Genomic DNA, 9,947 nt, shown 5'->3' with positions numbered 1-9,947 from the left:
AAACATCTTAGCAGAATTCCTGTTCCTATTCTGACATAGCCAACCACAATAAAAAACCTCCAACTTCATTCAGGCATACGGCATAAATTCTCACACAATTCAGATCCAAAGAAGCTTGAACACCAATATGACACTGAGTAGGTCACGAACGCCCACTTTTCCACCTCCCATTTCAAATTTAAGACAAATCCACAAAACAAATCTTTGGTCTATTCAGGCCTTCCATCCCCCACCACCCAAGTTATGGTGGCTATCTCCTCTGTTCTAACACTGGACATCTCCACTCCTGTATTCCTAGATTAAAAGTCCTATTCAAATTAGGTAAATCTACTCTTTGCTTAAAATAAACACAACTGTAAAGATGTTTATCAGCATAGAATCCCCATAGCTCAGATCCACAGTAGAAAGAAGACAGGACCACGCACAGAACACAAGTTTTAAAGAAATTGTTGGTTAACAGAATGAAGATATATTCATCTTCTGTGTTTCCAAGATTGGAACATAGCTATGTAAGGAATCTAACAGTTTCGGATACTGTGAATTAGATTTTTCACACACCACTTTATAGTGGTTTAATGAAGTCTGAAATGAGCATCCACTTTCCTGTCAGCAGAAACACGTACTGTCACCTCTGCACTGGACCATTATATGAGTAAAAGCAAAACTAGCCACAGTGTCCTGACCAACCTCAGTCCAAAAAGACACTCTTGTTGGAAGAACATCTCATATATCAGATGAGGCTTGCAGTGAGGTCAGTGACAAGTGCAGTTTAACCAGGTATGAGAAAAAACCCCTTAGCCATGCAACAGATAGAGACGGATAGCTTAAAATAGAGCAAGCCAGCAGCAATGCAGTCTCAGCCCCTTTTTCCAAATACACCAGGTGGAACTGGAGGTGTGAGTTGTAGTTATGAGCATCAACACATTCACCAGAAAAGTCCTAGTTCATTTGGTTTTATATCTACATGGCTTCAAAATACTTTGAAGACAAATACTTGGAGCTTTGATCAATCAATAAGAACCACACAAAACCTCCAGGGAATTTTTTTAATATCCTCCTAATATCAGGTTAATATCAACCAACAACAAAGCATTGATTTTCAAATAATCAGTCTCAGAGATATTTTCTCTCAAGTCACATCTATGTTTTTATGTGCTTCAAAATGCTCTGAGATTTAGCTTTTCTTATTTAAGCTTAATGCGTTTGGTCTTTTTAAAATACATCTTCAAGCATAATTTAGGATGGTTTTTTTGTTTTGTTTTTTACATATTCACATGAATATGTAAGAAAAGTTATGTGTTTTTTAATTGTTCGTAAAAATTGATTTTAGTAACAAGAGAGTAACAACCATAGACAAATGTTTGAATAGAGTTTAAGAAAATTTATTTTCTCCTTACAAGTACCATATTCCTTATTTGTAATCATTGAATCTTAGAATCATAGGAAGGCCTGGGTTGAAAAGGAGCACAATGCTCATCCAGTTCCAACCCCCTGCTATGTGCAGGGTCACCAACCACCAGACCAGGCTGCCCAGAGCCACATCCAGCCTGGCCTTGAATGCCTCCAGGGATGGGGCATCCACAGCCTCCTTGGGCAACCTGTTCCAGTGCCTCACCACCTCTGGGTGAAAAACTTCCTCCTAACATCCAACCTAAACCTCCCCTGTCTCAGTTTAAAACCATTCCCCCTTGTCTTATCACTACCCACCCTCATAATCAGTATCTAGAACTGTACTTTGCTTAATACCTTATAAGAAGGGTATTTTCTGAAATGATCAAGAGATTTAACAGCATGCATGCAGCTTTAGTAGGAAACTCAACCAATCAGTCTAATCATTTGTTCACTCAATTGCTCTTCTGTTTAATCTTTTCAATGCTTTGCAAAATCTCCTTGTAGGACTGAGATTAGGCTGACTTTGGGCATGTGAAACTGGCATGTCTTTTCAACTTCTTTAGGAAGGGACAGATGTTCCCAAAAAGCAATTTATTCCACTTATTTGAATAATACTGACCTAAGGACATCTTGCAGAAAAAACTCACTTTTGTAAAGTTGCTTACGCACCCAGCAAATGTTCAGTTTAACTGGACATACTTATCTCTCTCATTTCAGAGAGGCCAAAAACAACCCTACAAATACGGATTGAACACATATGTGTTTCATAGAAAATACTGCTGTGCTCCATTGCATTTAGGAAAACACTTCAGAGGCTGTTTTTGTTCTTCTGTACATGTTGTGAAGAGGAACCAGAAATGTTAACTTTCTCTTTACTCGCAATTGCTTTACACTCACCCAAGACCTCTTGCAACAGCATACCTTCCTCTGATTACAGGACACGTTAGTGTTACACTCACACTGGTGCCTGGACCATGAGAACTCAGAAAAAAGCACAACATGCAATTCCATGCTGTTTAGCATCTATGCTACCGTTCGGAGTACAAGGCAGCAGCAAAGAATCACTAACAACTCTTTTCCACTTTCAAAAGGATAGGTTTGGTGGACCAAAGTGGGGTTGCTTGTAATTTTGTTGCTGTTGTTTCAGATTTTTTTTTTTTTTTAAGTAAAAAACAGAAGGTGCTCTCCTCCCAAAATCTTCAGTGTACTTTGCCCCCTCAAGGTAGTTTTGCTGCTCATATACGTTACATCCAATTCACGTGTTGATTCCTGCAGAGCCCCTGCAAGTAATCCAGGCAGATGATTTCCTTGGCCTTTACATGACTTACTCGGTAAGTATAAGGTTTGGATATGGTTGTATAAGTAACTCCTGCTCAAAGGTCTCCAACAACTGGGAGCGGGTTGCTAGAAGAGAAGAGAGTTTTTTGCATTATCAGTGCATTTGTGCTAAGTGCTAATTTACTTTCTGACCTGTAAGGCATCTGGAAGTAGAACATGACTACTGAAATGAGAGATCCTTAATGCAGTATATCCATCTGTATTTGTTGCTGGGGTTACGGTTATCAAAGGCCGTAGTAAAACTCATTATAACAGATAATAGGGGAAAAAAACCTAATTTCCTATCTTCTTCCACAAAAAAGGAGTTCTGACTGGCTTGAAAATGAGTGTCATTAGATTTAACTTTAAAGGCAAGAAGCGTTTTTATCATCTAGCATCATCATCAATGATGGAATAAAGAGAGTACAGTAATGGGGAAGAAAAAAAATAGTTTTGTAAGAAAAAGAGCATAGGCAGTTTCATTCAATTGAAAGCTTAGGTATTCGGATGCACAGAGTATTGGCTACAGATTGGCCAAAATTGACTTCATTTTTTAATGTACAAAAGCTCAGTGAAGGCTGTCCTGAAGTAAATGGATTACGACTGGTAGACTTGGGGCTCTCCTCACCCAGCCTGCCCAACCTGCAGCACAACAGGCACCTGGTAGGTTGACATCCCTGCTGTGCCCACATCCCTCACCTCCCTCCTGGGTGCCAAGAAGTCTGCTGACCCAACAGGTGCCCCTAACCTTCAGGCAGCCTTGGCTAGGAGAGGGAGCAAGGAATGAATTTACTGCTACAAACTCAAGAATCACGTGCTATTTAATGGCATCATCGCTGCCTCTAAAGTCCTGACATTAAGCAGCAAAAGGAGGAAAATAGATAGCTGAAGAAAAACCTCTGACATTTTCTGTTTGTTAAAACATTATTTTGTTTTTCCAGGTCATGACTGAAATGTGACCGCTCCTTCCACATTCAGTCCCTTTAAAAAGTGTCTCTTAGAGCAAGGGTTTTTTACAGCACGTGTTATGTCCATATTTCATGATAGAACACAACGAGTGATAGCCACTCATTCATTGTCAGCCTCTCGTTCATGCATTATTTCATAGTAAATACATGCTTTGAGCATCTGTATACCTAGCTACTTGGTCAAAGTGCCTAGGTTGTTGGCTTTTTTTCTTTTAGTCTTTCTGATATTTTTTATTAGAGATACACAGTATAGAATTAGGTTTAAGTCCTCCTGAAACCGTTTTACTGGACTGAAGACAGCCAAGAAAGCTCAGGAAACTTTTAGCAAGATTCATCTCAGAATCGTTAAAATAAAATGGTAACAGAGAAGCATGCTTGGTTGGAGGGGGAAAGGGAGCCTCAAATAAAGGATACTCCCAAGTTTTAGCAGTGACCTTAAAGACTTTTTACAGCAAGAGAAAATAATCAGAGCATATTACACCCTGCTACATCCTCACCTTCTGACAGATGCTTTAGGAGTGAGAAGTTCTCTCAGAAAATTCTGCTAATGGTTATCCAAGACACTTGAAACTGTCAGTGTGATACAAAAGACAAGAAGAAAATAGGAGGCTGTCTACACAGATGGATGAAGCACAAGAAGAGTAAAACTGCATCAAAAATCTCTGGCGAACACCTTGAGAGCTCACTGAGAACAGCAGCCACTGCCATCAAACCAGTCTGAGGCATTAGTTTCTCAAAACTAGGGTCAAATATCCTATTAGTTCTCTGTTTTGGTTTTGCTCTCTTTAATAAAAAAAGACATCTATTAAAAAAAAAAAAGTTTTGTTACTTATATACATTAACTTTATTATATTTTTAATTTGTGGCTCAAAACAATTCCTTCTCACTTAGTGTGGCTCAGGTGTGCCAAAAGGCTGGACATCCACGATTCGGGTGTTCTCCACAAGTTAAATACCAGCGAGGAAAGAGCCAAAGAGTATTATCATGTCGATGCTGATAGGCTTTAGACAGTTCCCGTTCCAACATGCTGATTTTGGGGTACCGACTACTATGAAAAAACAAGATCTCACCCACTGCTCGTGAACAGCTCACGAATCCACCTAATGGATCCAGTGCCTGAGACGCAATACCTCTGTCTCTAGATGCGGGCAAGGCAAAGTTTGACTCCAGTTCTGATCCCAGTGGCCACTAGATGGAGATAAAGAAAAGGCTGCAGCTGTGGTGCATGGATTGCAGTGGGGGAGCTGCTGCTTCAAGAACTCCAAAAGAAAGCCTTGTTTCGGTAAAATTCGAATTGTTCACACTGTTACTTATCTAACAGGTTCTACAAAACGACATCACATCTCCCTCGATGAAGAGGTTTTCAGTCCACAGAGAAGATAGGACTTTTTTTCCCAAGATTTTTTATCGTTTTGTTTTTTTTTTTAAACGTTTCCGCCAGTGATCTGGATGCGGGAGTCAAATGCACCCTTAGCAAATTCGTTGGCTGTACTAAAACGGGAGGTGCAGATGATTCTTTCCAGTGATAAGAGGTCTGGCAGAGAGATCTAGATACCTTGGAGCACAGGGCAATCAGCCACGGCATGAAGCTCAACAAAATAAATGCCATATTCTGCACCTGGGATGAAGCAGTGCTGGAGGCATGATGGGAGACAAGTGGCTGAGAGTAGCTCAGCAGACAGGGACTTGAGGATTCTGGTCAAAATGGACTATATTTAGTGTTGATGCAGCCTCAGCCTGAATATTGTGTGATGTTCTGGGCTCCACCGTATAAAAAGGGTGCTGAGGTCCTTGAAAAGGTCTGGAGGAGCGTACAGAGCTGGTGACAGGGCTGGAAGTCACATCCTGTGAGGGGAAGCTGAGGACAGTTGGGCTATTCTGCCTGGAGAATAGGAGGCTGAAGGGTGACTTCACTGCTCTTTGGAGCTGCATGCGGAGGGGAAGCAGAGGAAAGTGCCAGACTTTGCTCCTGGGCACCAGTTGGCAGGGTTGGAATGTACAAATCTGAACCAGGGAGGGTGAGACTAGGCACTGGGAAACAGTTTTGTACACTAGAACAGACTTCCCAAAGAGGCGACTGATGCCCTGTGCCTGCCAGTGTTCAACAGGCATTTGCACAGTGCCCTCATTAATGTAGTTTAACCTTAAAAGTCAGGCGGTTGGACCTGATCTTTGTAGGTCCTTCCAATTGCAATGCTCTATTCTGCAAGTAGTACCCTAGACTTTTTGCTCATTTTCTCTATGCATTACAGAGCCTGACAGCACACCATGTCCTGTTTGCATCCAGAAGCACAAGTATGTCATTTACTGGCAACCTCAGTACACATCTTGGCTGCTCGGGCCTAGAGGCAACAACAAAGCAATGTAATTAAGCAACATTTGCTGCTCAGGCCCACTTTTGAAGAGTGAGAGTGTTTTCTTTGAAGCACTGACAGTAAACATTTGGTGTATTTTGAGCACGGCTAAATGAAACAAAGGAAACTGATGAAGAAAAAAAATATCACATTTCTTCCACAATGCTACTGATTGTTTCCTACTGTCGAGTCTCTGAGACAGTTGTTAGAAGCAGCATTTGGATAGCCAAAAAAGTTATTCCAGCCTTTAAATACTACCCCTACTGCTTTTGAACTTAAAAAGGTTTTATCTATGTAAATCTTATTGGCACACACAATTGTCAAGCTTGATTCAGTCAGTATTTATCCTTCCTCAGATCACAAGTTTGAGTGTTTTTTTTATTTGTTTCCTTGTTTTTAATACAGCACTCATTGCAAGGAGAAGACAAATATATAAGGATAAACAAATACTTTAGACCCTGGCCCAAAACAAAATCTACATAGCAAGGTGGCCAGGCTGGCAGACAGCAGGACTACAATGTAATTTCTATTGGTGGTCCTGTCTGAATGACTGATTACTAATACTTTCAAAAAGAAAACCCCAAACACCAGATGCTGCATATTTCAAGCCCTTGTCGATTTTAATTCAGTGCTCCTGTTGTTTCTGCATAACAAAATAATATTAACAATATAATTTAATGGTCAAATAACAGCAGTGCTCCGGCACAAGCACTGTCCCCATTAGCTAGAAGTCATGGCATACTAGAAAATCATTCAAATTTAGCAATCAGTTGGAAACATTATCCTAGTTTCTAATGAAGGCATAACATAATTAATGATCCAGTTGCAGGGCTACATCTGGCTCGTGCAGAATTCTTTATTCTTCATTTCAAAAGAATAATTAACCCCATTGGTTTTAAAACACAGAAAGCCAACAGAAAAGGCTAAAAAAATGCAATTCATAATTTTTGCCTCCATAGCTGTAACATCTACCCATGTTATGCCCCACACCAGCAGAGCAGTAGTTTTACATGTGGAATTCAGGCAGAAAACCCAACGTGAAAATTACCCCATGAAAATTACCCCTGCCCAGATTGTGGGGAGCCTTTCTCTAGTTATGGCAGGGCAGATAGCTGCTTAGCTGGATCTTGATCCTCCACAGTAGAACTATGAAAGACAGTGAATTACAGTTAGCAGTCCAGTAAGATGAACACTAGATACACAAAACGTCACATTCAGAGCAATTCTGAAGGTGCAGTGCCCTTTCTAGAGTGCCCATGTATGTGCAAAGGACATCGTGTGCTCAATGAGAACATTATAGCCATCTGGGACCACAAACAGTACTCAGAGACTGACTAGCTAAGGCCCATGCACGGGCACAACGCCTTGCTGAGCTCCTCATATGTGTCTGGAATGCTCTAAACTGTGAATAGAACAATATGTATATTTTTTTAATCAGAAATATTCCACATGCATAAAAGCATACATGGCGAGCATTTAGAAGAATCATTTGGTTTTCTTTAATTGTCAAGCTTGATGTGAAACAGGACATTTCACACTCTAACCAGAAACAGGAAAGCCAAGTTCAGACAGTTAATAACAATTGACTCAGTTCTACTGTTGACAGGGTTTAACTCTGTGTACATTAATCAGAATTTCAAAAGCATAGGAGCAACAAAATCAAGTAAATAAAATCCAGATGCTGACCGTATTGAGTTTCTTAGATAAACCTCTTCTGTTTCCAATTTAACCTGAATCTCATCCCAGTGTAAGCCATGCAGCTCAGCACCGTCATATGGGCTCTGGTAGATTAGCAGTTTTTCTCCTCCAGTTCTTTCATTTTGCTGGAGATAAACACCAGAAACAAAAAAGGCAGCAAGAGTAAGCATGCAACATTTCTTCAGTTGTAATGGTACACAGCTCTAATATACTGGATTGTGCTAGACTGCTTCAAGCTGCAGCAGCTGATGAGCCTGCATTCATTGCTGACGTTGCTGCAATCATGGCCTCCAGCAAAAGGGAGAACAGAAAGAGAAGATCTGCAGCAATAACATCTTCCAGCAGAGTTTCTTAATCCAACACAGTTCTCAGAGCAACACAGCAGCTACCAACCTACCAAAGAGAAGAAAGCAGCTACTGGGACATTAGGGCTGTATTTGCTTGGATCTATCAAAATAAAAGGGTCAGTATGGGAGGGGGGCAGGGAAGCAGCTGTAAGGGATTCCTGAGGCAAAAAATCTTCAAGATAGTGTTCAGCCCTACCAGTTAAAGCACACTTACTGACTTCAGTAAAGCTCTGCTGTAAATCAAAGAGAGAAAGAGAGAAAGAGAGAAAAAGAGAAAGAGAGAAAGAGAAGCTAAATCCTGGTTGAAGTACTTAAGTTTTGTTTTAATTTTAATTACAAATAACTTGACATTGACCATAGGCATCATAAAACTACCGCAACCTGTCATACAAATGAGGCCCAGAAAAGGTAGAGACAAAGGACTACCAAATTTAATTTTAGATTGAAATGAGCATTTATGAGTTACATCCTTAGCCACAGTTTCTGTGGAAAGAGTGGAGTTAAGCCTGTGGACTTCAGTTATCTCTGCCTGTATTTTTACAGATACTGTAGAGGCAGATAAATCATTTTCTTCCTGGGAAGTCAGTCTCGTATATCAAAATTTTTCAACACAATCATCACTTCGTTTTTCAGTTCCCTTGAGTTTTTGCCTACAGCTTTAATACTATACTTCAGTCAATAAAACTAGATTAAAATGAAAACTATTAATCTATTGTGATAACCAACTACATGCTTGCAAATCAATAAGTCTTTTTGGCATTAATATAGAAAATCAGAGTAGTGCTGTATATCAGACTTGTCATCTTGCACAAGCAGTGCTCACATTTTCAGAAGCATGTCTTGAATTTCATTTTGCTTTAACAATAAAGAAAGCTAACTTGCAGACTGAGCTTTATTCTGAACACAAATAAAGAAGCAAAGAAGCACATAGGAAGGGTAAGTGCATAAGCCTTGAGTATGTGCATGAACAACAAGAAAAGGTGAGCCTTTGCAGACAATAGTTTTCTACCAGGCGCAACTTGCATATGAAAGAAAATGAGGAAAAGAAAAAAAGAAAAAACCCTGTCTTCAGCTGGTAATTTTATTTAATTACTCTAATTAAGAATAAAACTCAACTTTTGCTGTGGGCTGGCTTTATGCTGATGAAACCTGTTGCGGGCAATGGATGTCATCTAACTGGACTTCTCCAAAGCCTTTGATGTGGTCCCACACCACATCCTTCTCTCTAAATTCAGAGATATGGATTTGAAAGATGGACTGTTGGATGGATTGAGAACTGTTTGGCTGGTCACAGCCAAAGGGTTGGGATCAACAGCTCTATGGCAGGATGGAGGCCAGATACAAGTGTTGTCCCCTAAGAGTCACTCTTGGAATCAGTGCTCTTAAACATCTTTATCAGTGAAATAGACAGTGGAATCAAGTGCATCCTCAGCAGGTTTGCAGATGACCCAGAGTTGAGCAGTGCAGTCGATACACTGGAAGGAAAGGAAGCCATCCAGAGGGACTGGACAGGCTGGAGAAATAGGCTCATGAGAACATAATGAGGTTCAACAAGGCCAAGTGCACGGTGCTGCACTCAGGCTAGGGCAGCTGTTTATATAAACTGGGGGAAGAACCTCTTGAAAGCAGCCCTGCAGAGGAGGACTTGAGGGTCCTGGTGGACAAGAAGCTGGACATGAGCCAGCAGTGTGCGCCTGCAGCCCGGAAGGCCAACTGTGTTCTGGGCTGCATTAAATAAGGGGTGGCCAGCAGGGAGAGGGAGGTGATTGTCCCCCTCTGCTCGGCTCTTGTGAGGCCCCATCTGCAGCACTGCATCCAGGCCTGGGGCCCCCAGCACAGGAAGGACGTGGAGCTCTTGGAGCAGGTCCAGA

This window comes from Meleagris gallopavo, chromosome 6 (assembly GCF_000146605.3).
Source record: "Meleagris gallopavo isolate NT-WF06-2002-E0010 breed Aviagen turkey brand Nicholas breeding stock chromosome 6, Turkey_5.1, whole genome shotgun sequence".
NCBI lineage: Eukaryota > Metazoa > Chordata > Aves > Galliformes > Phasianidae > Meleagris > Meleagris gallopavo.
The sequence above is the reverse complement of the archived record's forward strand: the minus strand, read 5'-3'. Positions refer to the sequence as shown.